The 10,743-nt window shown below is 35.6% G+C and overlaps 1 long non-coding RNA gene across 1 annotated transcript; it reads left to right on the forward strand.

Moving 5' to 3' along the window:
- Nucleotides 1-264: 264 nt before the first annotated feature.
- On the forward strand, nt 265-7,752 carry LOC122359060. The gene is made up of 4 exons (XR_006252681.1): nt 265-1,252; nt 4,039-4,109; nt 4,216-4,371; nt 6,592-7,752. It is a non-coding gene; the product is annotated as an uncharacterized LOC122359060 (long non-coding RNA).
- The last annotated feature ends 2,991 nt before the right edge of the window (nt 7,753-10,743 follow it).

The following is a 10,743-nucleotide window of genomic DNA, read 5'->3' on the forward strand; positions in this document are numbered from 1 at the left end:
AATTGTATATAATAACTTTTAAAAAGTCCAGTAGCCTATGTAATAAAAAGTATTAAAATATGTGTGTTTTGAATGGATGTAACTATATATAATATAAAAAAAAGTTATTTTTACATTTTATAACTAAGAGGCTTAAGTTTTTATGTCACATGGCAATATAATGCTTTTCAATAAGTATGTTGGACGTTTTTCAGTTTTTCTTTCTTTTTTGTTAAAAATACTTAAAATATCATAATCCAGGACTGCTTCATTGCTTTAATTTTCCTTTATTGGCATACTCATTATTTTTATTTTAAAAACTTCAGACTTTTTTATCTTCCTTTTTTAGTCTTTAGACAGTTACACTACTTAGACATGCTAGTAAATATTCCAATTGATTTAGGTTCAAGAACATGAACAAATACACGTTTATGATAGAATGCACTCATACACTATACAAAACGCCGCATAATAGCTGAATTAAACAAATATTCATAAGATTGCTACGCGTAGTTCACCAAAAGACTGTAAATTCATTTTCCATTGCAGACCTGTATGCTTTTATACACCGAGACGCAAAAAATGATTTTTTTGAAAAATATCTGTTTTTTGTTCACACATCAGAAGACAATGAACAACTGAACCGTTGTCATTCCATAGTTCTTAAAAACATATTCTTGTGTTTCACAAAATAAAAAAAATAATCATAAAAGGTTAGAACGACCCGAGTGTGTGTAATTGGTCAGAGAATGTCCATTTTCTGGGTAAACCATCCCTTTAAAAAAAAATAAAAATTCCCCCCCAGATGCCATAATCCCACTCTGTTAGCGCTGTGACTCGTGAATAATTCAAATAAAAAGAATATTCTTCGTATCATCTGTGGACCCGAGTCGTGAAGGTCTTTTACGCATTTTCTGTGTGACCCTCTCCATCCAGCACGCGCAGCCCGCCGAGTGACGTCATGCAGCACGTCCGAAGCGCGAGGCTGCTGATGTTTTTCAATGAATGAGATCCCCCTCCCATCTGCATTACTATCACTACAGGCTGTCTATAAATTGCGAACGATGGGAGAACCCGTTAAATTTCACGAGTGTCATCGACGGCAAAAGAGTGAGTGGATACGTCCAGCGGAAGACGTCGCACCTGCCATTCGGCGTCGTTTCTCGTCGGCAGAGGTAACGAACGAGCCGCCGAAGTTGACAGGTAACGCGGGTACTTCGGCGATGCTAGCCGAGAAGTTTCTTGAGGTGCGTTCGGACCGCTTTAACAAGAGGTAAGTGACTTTTCTGGCGATGAATGCTAGGGATGGGATGAAACAAAAACAACGATTCTCACGTTGTCGTTTTTTGAAAAACGAAATAATTCAGGACGTTAGATATATTGAGATATATACGAGATTTGTGCTGTGTCGATGGTCTTTCCGGTTATATTTCATGGATGTGAGCGACTGAAAGTTACTGCAGTGTGACTCACTTTTGCGCACATGTGCAGTGATAGATCAGAAACCAGGGAGTCTCTTAGAAAGTCAAAGACACGTCTAGTCCTGCGTTAAGAAACCGTATCGTTTCATTGTCTAAATTGTATTTTTAATTCTTCGTATTCTTTAAAAAAAGCGTTAGAACTCACATCAGCCCTAACAAGACAACAAAAACTAACGACTTGCAATCTGAGCCATATATTTTTTTTTTTATCATACCAGTATAGGACTATTGTATCACACGAATGGTGGATGCATTAAATGTATTTGTTAAAGTCGTGATGTAGCCTACGAGGAACGAAAAAACGAGTCAGGGAAATTTTCAAGGTTGTGCGCTTTGGATGCTGTATTACTAAACGTGAACACGAACCAGTGCTTGAAATGTACGAGGCGGCCAAATGTGATAAATGTCATATTTCTAAAGCACTAGAAACATCTCTGTACAAAAAAAGATATTCGTATTTGCCGGCTGCTACGGGCTTATTTCACAAAGACCTTAAATAAGCGCAAATGATCGTTAAATAATTTCAAAACGTGAAATGCGTCGATATATTACATGCACTAAGATAAAGCGCTTAAATCTCAATCGCGTTCATATAACGCATGCATGTGGCCAGCTGTTCTTTTCCGCGCGACATGATTCGTGTTATCTAACGCTTGTCACTTGCCATTTCCGACTCGCACACACTTCCGTCGAGGGGAAAAAAGACGAGCCTATGTCGCTCTGTGCCTCTCTCCAGCTTCTTAATTTTGAATTTACAATATCGTGACGTACTTTCAGATGAAGTCAATCCTGCGTCATTCCTGCGCACACGCCGACGATTTCCAGCAGCCCGTCGGGATCTCTTAAAGAGGCAGCGCGCGTGTTGCGCATGCGCAGCTGTCCACCTAGCGCCCCGAGAGGGGTCGCATTGCGGGAGGTAGGGGGTTTCTGAGGGGGTGGGAACAACGTGGAGAACATCCAAAACTCTCCACACCAGCTTTGCAGAATAATATGGCTTTGAAATCACGCTTTTGCCATTATCTCCTCACTGGCATCACGCAGGGATTACCCCTCACGCTAAATGAACAGGAGACTGTATGAGGGAAAAGGCTAAAAATAAATCTCGTGATGGGTTCTAGTAACGCAGGCAAGCACAGATAAGTCGCTACTTGAACTTACTTCATTTCCAAAGAATAAAATTAAAGGAGTAGATTTAAAAGAACATCAAAATTTAAACTCAATCGCTTCCTCTTACTTCCCTCCCTCTGTGCATGTGCCACATGGTTAATCCTGACTAATCAAACGGACTTAACAGGGTTTATATATTATTATTATTACTAATTATTTATTATTTTTCATCACAAATGTTTTAAAGTGGTACAAATCTATTGCAAAATGAATCCCAGTCAGCACCATGGACAGCGCACCCAACATAAGCACTTCAAGCTGAAAAACAAAAAATAATCTTCACTTGAACCTTAAATGAATAGTTTACCCAAAAATGAAAAGTCTTATCAATTACATACCCTCATGCCGTTTCAAACTGGTGAGACTGTTTTTTTTTTGGAACATTAAATAAGATGAAATGCTTCAGTGTTTTTTGTTCCTACAATGGAAGTCAATGGTAACTAAAACATTTCGGCTACATTCTTTACAATACCTTCTTATATGTTCTGTAACATTCCCTCAAAAAGTTTTGAAACGACTTGAGAGCGAGCAAACTCTAGCAAAACTTCCCCCAAAACGAAACACTCATTCTCAGGTTCTGTGGCTTGCTTTCAAAATTACTTTTGTGGCAAAATAAAAGTGAATGATGACTGCCTCACATCTGTGTCTGTTCTACATAAATATACTTTTGGGTTTTTACAATGGGTTTGATTTGAAATAACCTCAAGATGAAGCAAAAAATCTATTATTGGCTTACTATTATACTTTAAAAACTGATTTAACCAGCATATAGAGAAGTCGCATTGTTTTCTGTCAACTAGCAGTGTCTTTCGTAAGTCATGTTTTTTTAAAAAAAAATCCGCAATGCAAAAGTGTTCTATGACTTGACGGCACTTTAAACCGCTCGCCTGTTTGAATGATGCAAATGAAGGCCACTTATAAAAGCTCACAGAGTTAGTCACAGTGCGTTGCATAAACAGAAATACTGAATAACACAACAGCGACAGCAAAACAATTCTATATAATGACTACGGGGTCAAAACCAAGCACCACCTCTAAGTGACACTTTAGTTTTTCCTCTCAGCTCCGGCGGCAGTCGGTTTATGATGTCACGACACATAACATCAAGAGCCCGGACGTCAGAGCGTGATACTGAATTAGGCTTGCATAACCCCTTACCATCACAACCACCAACAGCTAATATCCTGGGAGTGAGTCAGTCCGATAATCTCCACTGCAATCAATACAGAGTTGTGGAAGCAGGCCATGCCATTATGGACTCTCTGGGCCAGAAAAACTGCTTTCCTATTTATAGCTGCCATCCGAGATGCCTCGCTTATTGTTTAGAGAGATATACAGATAGTTATAGAGCTCTTTTGTGGATCGAAATGCCTCTTCTCTGATTTTAAAAGATTTTTTATTTGTTTTTAAGGCTCGGAAAATCAGATGGATAACAGTAAAAACATGCAAAAAGTACAATCGGAAAGCGTGCATTCGTTCAAGGTCAGTGCATCAATACCTTGGCTCTAGACTGCTTACTGCTAAATGTGTCTGAAAGTACAGTAACAGTCTACAGTCATGGCTACTGACGTCTGGCAACCTTCCACAGGCTATTCAGCTGTTGAAAGAATATGGAGAACCTTGTAAAGTCCGCCCGGGCCTGGTTAGTACAGCTTTAAGAACGCTGAGCAGGAATCTGTGTCATCTACCCTGGAAACCCCTGTGCTGAATATGTGAGCCGTGTCGTAGCCAGCCAGCCAATCAGGTTAGCTCGTCTACAGTTTCCATTGCAAACCCTTCTTTCCTCTCTTGCTGTCTCCATGGCGACCGTGGCATTAGATTGTTACTGTAGCAACAGCACTTCTGGTAACAGTCTACAGCCATGGTCGCTAGGGGGCAGAAACCTCAGCATCTCACACATCCATTCTCTAAATGTTTTATAAGCCACAAATGATCTCAATTCTGCTAGAAATGTGTTCTTGTTAATTGAAGTAATTTTTTGTCCTGTATTTAATACATTAATACATTCAATACTGTACAATAATGTATTTTTTTATTTACTCAATTCATACCAGTGTGAATTATGTATTTTATTTTATTATATTTGACTTTATTGTTATTTGATAGATACATCTTTCTATCAACTCAGACACTTGGTTTGATTTTTTTGACTTTTTTTTCATTTGTTATTTTAATTTTATCCAGTATTTAGAGCATTACTAAATTCACACTAGGGTGTGGTATTGCAATATATATATATATATATATATATATATATATATATATATATATATATATATATATATATATATTTCCATTAACTAGTGTATTTCCACACACTACACACAAAAGAGATATGAAAGTACTTATTTCTGAGTGCATATTAAGGTATCCCCAATGTAATGTAATTTTGCATCATCCCACTTAATTAATTTGTAAAAAAAAAAACACCAACTGACCTTTGACATTCTATTTTCATCATACAGTACATGACCTAAATGTAATTTTGCATATTAATTAGGATGGGTAGTGTGAGAACTGGGACACAGCCAGAGTGATCACTTGGGCGGTCAGCTCCTGCCTGTGTTAAGGTGCTACTTTCTGCTGTATATTTTGTTATTTAAAGGTTATTTACAGTAAAATGTAACGTTAACTCAAACGCCAAATCTTAACTCCTCAGATTTGGTCGCATATTTATACATTAAGTTCTGGAAAGACATTTATATATTATGAATATATATTACACTAATATACTAAAATTGCTACATGTTTGCCGGTTGTTAAATGGAAAAGTGCAAGTGTACAGTGGGGGCAGAAACATGGCATTCTGAAGTAGACATATTGAAATAATATTTTATTAGAAAAAATCTTTAATAATTGTTAAAAAATATTTTCTACTCAAAAATAATAGAACAAATACATACGTAAAAAAAGTTTGTTTAGAGCTGGAAGTAATATCTGTGGGACAGTGGCCTTCCCTGAGTTGCCTGTTCCCGATATAAGGAAGTAACTGTCTGATTTAGTTCAAATTTGGCCAATTATCAGACCACTACGTTTACTTTTTTACATACTGTATATCCAGCACTTAACTATGTTATCTGAATGTTTTGTCTATAGTCTATTTTTCACATGCACAATGTATAGAGTCTTTGCATGCAATAGATTTAGTTATATGAACTGTACTGCAATGTATAAAATACATGGTTATAATAAATAATTTCATAATTCAATGACATTCAATGATCTCTTTTGTTAATGCACAATTAATGATCAATTTGTACAGCTAGGCGAAGTAACCCCCTGTGAAGCAAATGTCAACATTATGCTTCAGAACACACACACACACACATACACACACACTTTTCTTTTATATTGAGCTAACCAAATGTTCTAAACACAAACAATTTTTAAACTGTTTAGTGCGTTTTTGTAAGCTATTTGGTTAATGAGAACACAGTGTTTTACACAAACACACATTCACATACACACACAACTGTGCTTTAAATGTGCTTCATAAATAAATATGAATCATCTTACAAGATTATTCCAGGGAAAGGGCATATTAATAAGCATTTCAGTAATATTAAAAAAAGAAAAGCATTTTGGTCTAATCCATTTCACTGTTTTTCATTAAACTAAAAAAATTGTAATTGGTTTTGACATGCATTCTGTATTTCTCTGTTAACTTAAGTCAATTAATTAAAGTCAATCAGAGAGAGTGAGTTTCTGTGAATCTGCATATTAAGTCTGGAGCGAATGGCCATAGGCTTTTTCATTAGTATGTTTAAGTAGACGCAGCAAAGGCATTTTAGTGAATTAAAATGAATAAACATGGTTTGAGATTACCGGGTTTACTACTTCTGCACCCTTGGAGGAACAATTAATGTTAAGTATAATTAGATGCGGTTGTACTGTATTCAGAAGTAAAGTCAAATCTGTAATATATTAAAATATATGTCAAATTGCATTTATATCTGTCTTGCAGGTGTTTTTCTACTAAAATGAGTATCTGAGATAAAGGTCATGCATTCTGCGTGCATGGAGCAGAAAAATCGCCAAATCATGACCAACCAGGGATGCAGTATTCGGATCGTCCTTCAAAAAAGCATCAAGAAGGATTGTTAACAGAAATATGCACAGTTCACCAAGGTAGTATTTCCAACAGCTGGCGATAATGCAAAGGGAGATGGTAAAGGAGAGAAGCAGCCAGCGGTGCTCGCCACTCAACTCTAGTACTGTTTGTTGGATTGTGGAGAGGTGTTTTTGGCCGTATCATACAGGACAGACTGACCTCCCACACATAATTACTCATCTCCTTTCAACACTTGATATTTCTCCCTCACTTTCACAGTACATTTTCATCATCTCCGACTACCCTCGTTTCAGCTCTATGCGTTTCACTTTAGCAGATTACAGTTGCTCTGAAATTATAACCCGAGGCTTCAGATCCCAAATCTAATGTTTCCTTTCATTCCTAACTGGACTGTCCTTTTGGTCTCTTTTGGTCCTCTAACTATATGGGGTAGAATTTATTTCATCCTTCTATGCTGTAAAACTAGAAAACAATGTTTCAGGTTTTACAGCACCATGTAGTTTGCAGTTCACGGGCCTATAACTAACTAAGGCCCAGATTTAATATGGATTCAAGATGGACTGAATAATGGCTAATAAACATTTATAGACCGCACACAGTTGCATAAGAGCAATACTATTGACATATTACCAAAATAAAATGACACAATAATGCATATAACTTATTGTAATGAAACACCACACTATTAAACACTACTTTAAAATTACATGTAGTATCATATTAAACCTAATGAAAAAAAAAGTATTATTTTGCACCTTAGAAATGTAATAACTATAGTTTTTCAGCCTGAATTACGGACTAGCTTTACTTTAGTAATGATTAAAGGGAACCAATGCGTTAGTTCACTTTAACAGTTCATTTATATATAGCAAATAAAACAATAAAAACACGATAACATAAAAAAACATTACATTTCGAAAATGCATCATTTACAATATACTTCAATGCATATTCAATAACACGTTTCACTGAGATTTTATGTATGTACTGGGATACATAGCCCACTATTATGCTAATCAAGTCTCGCTTCTGATTAAATAACACGGCAAATAACGATTCCCACTGGAAACCTTTATTGCCAAGGACATGGATTCATCTGATTCCAGGAAAGTGGTCTTAATTGTTTAACGGATAATTTAATGAGTCTGGAGTGCAAATGAATTGAGATGAAGAGTGGATCTAAAGCGATGCTGATGTTCAGCGTGTCTGCGGTCAGGTGTATCCCTGCTGAGAACGCTTCTGTTCCGCACAGTCACTGCGCTATGTCTGACAGAGATCCGGTTAATACATCCATTTTGTTCTTGTTTGTGGGTGGGTGAAGTGTGTGAAGATGAGTATACAATTAGGACATGGACGGTATACAAAAGAGGGAAATTGAGAAAATGGAAGCGAGCAAGACTAAGCTCAGAAACATGATAGCGACAGAGGTGACTCAGCGTTTCCTGTAGCAGGAAGATAAACACTTTGCCAGGCACTTGACGAAAGCGGCCCGCTCTCGCTCGAATCCGATCGCAACGGAGACAAAAGCCCAGATACAGATGTACACAAACACACACGCTGCACAATAAAACACACTCTGCCAAGATATAGGGCTTTTCATAGGCTAAGCATAGGCTGGATTTAAAAAAAGAAAGACTGGTTTTATATGAGTCACAGCTTTTACAAAAGCCATCATTTCTCTATTGTTACACTTACTGTCACATTGCTGGCACAATCGGCATAGTGTGGCGTCTTCCTGGCCACAACAGTTTCAGATATAGGGCTCTATTTCTAGAGACTGTCCTTATATAGGAACGCATGAAAAATCGACGGTCATATTAGAATTTTACAATAAAATTTACTTTTTAATGTTATCGGTATCAGTCTGACAAGTAAATAGTGCCAAAGTATTTGAAATAGTTTGCATTCAAAACATTTTTATCAAATGTTTAGTTAATCAGTAGGGGCCTATACAAAATATTTTCTTACATTTAGCATTTAAAGAAAGAAATGACTATATAATACTTTTAATAAAAAGTAACATTTACATGATGTTTTCTTAAAAAAAATTGTTATCAGTACTGATAAATTATAACTACACAATATTATATACTAGTAACTGTATAGTTTCTACATTATATTTTTAAATAAAGTTAATAATATAAGCGTCATACACACACACACACACACACACACACACACACACACACACACACACACACACACAGAATTTATAATATTATTAACTTAGCTTATTTAAATGGAAAATATACTAAAAAATGCAGAAACTAAATGCATTTATGTAATTACTGTACTGGTAAAAATGTCCATATTGGTGCATCTCTAAATAGTAGCATGATATTAGTATGTTTTTTGAAAATAAACCATAAACCTTCCCCACATCACATACAGAAACATAATAAATGTCTGAAGCTAAAACATGCTAAACAATACATGCAAAGAAAAAACCCTAAAAAGAACAAAATGAAAAAGCAGATAATTTGTGCAAATCTACTCAAGAAGGCTTGTCCTCTGAGGAACAGATGCACATATGGTAAACATCATGAGATTCTTGATGAACTTTTGCTAGTCCTCATGAGCTTAGCATGCATGCATTGGCAGAGAGACAGAGAAATCCGAGCATCTCTCGGCTCATCCTGTCAATTCTTGTGCCCTTCCCATGAGACAGGAAATGAATGCCTACAGCCACAGAAATGTGAGAGTGTGTGTGTGTGGAGGAAAGACGTCCTCATCACATCTGGAAGTGATCGCTACACACCAGCAACTAAAGCACATTGGGTTCTCATACACTGCCATGCAAAATAAAGAAATAAATCAATCAGCAACAGCAAAGAAGCAATGGCTGGACTATCAGGTAACACTGACATTATGATCAGGCACACAGCATCACCTAGTGGACATTTATAAATTGGAATACCTAACCTAAATAAAAAGTAAAAAAAGCTGCATTTAACACACAAGAAATCAAATAAAAAGTACTGAGCAAAACCTCCACTGATCCCTGCAGAACTTCAGCAACAAACTAGTCTTCCCTGCCTGTGGACGTGTTTTTATTATTTTGGTCAATTCTATTAGGTTAAAATACTACTAATAAATTACTACAAAATGTATGCAATGATAATTATTAGTAATAGAAATAAGTTTGATAACAAAAACAAGCATATTAAAAATATATAAAGATAATATAACTATTTTACAATTAATTTATTATGATTATTTATAAATTAATAACTAATAAATAATAATAATATTCAAAATATGTTGGACTAATTTAAAATAATAAATTAAAAAACAAATATAGTACAATTGTAAAAAAAAAAATTCCTATTCATTATTTTGAACTAATTCATAGCTAATGTTAACTATTCAATTATTCATATTTTATTAGTATTGTTGTTATTAATTAGAAATTAATAATGAACAAATAGTAAATAATAATTCTTAACAACTACCTTGGTATTAAAAATAAATAACTTAGGGATTCATTCAGGGAAAAGATGTAATTAATAGTGAATAGTGTTTCCTGTTGTAAAGTGTCCCCTTATTATTATTGATACTGTTGTTGCAATAAAAATGGCGACCAAATAAATGTTAAATCTACTGATTAGTAATCACATCCACATATAATCTTCTATTTACAAATCTCTTGATTTGAAAAGACAGATTAAACAAAAAACATATTTTTTACACATAGCATCTTTTCTAAAGAAATAATAAAGGAGACTGATTAAGAAAAGAAGACAACTAAATGGGGCTAAACTAGTTTGACAGAAGCCTGCATTGATAGTCTTACACGGAGTCAGCATCTTCAGAAACATGGCTTCTTTCCTGGACACAGATCATGTTTAGTCTCAGACTATGAATAATCACTACTGACAGCCAAAGTTCGTCCAAAGACCGTCTAATCCGCTTCAGGGAAATCGGCTCCATGTGTTTCAGTTGACCGCTGATCCATCCTGGATTTCATTGTTCAGTGATGATTACAAAAGACAAAATACATACTGGCATTCCTACAGCAGCAGTTAATCAAAGTCTGACAGCAAA

This window comes from Puntigrus tetrazona, chromosome 15, assembly GCF_018831695.1.
Source record: "Puntigrus tetrazona isolate hp1 chromosome 15, ASM1883169v1, whole genome shotgun sequence".
NCBI lineage: Eukaryota > Metazoa > Chordata > Actinopteri > Cypriniformes > Cyprinidae > Puntigrus > Puntigrus tetrazona.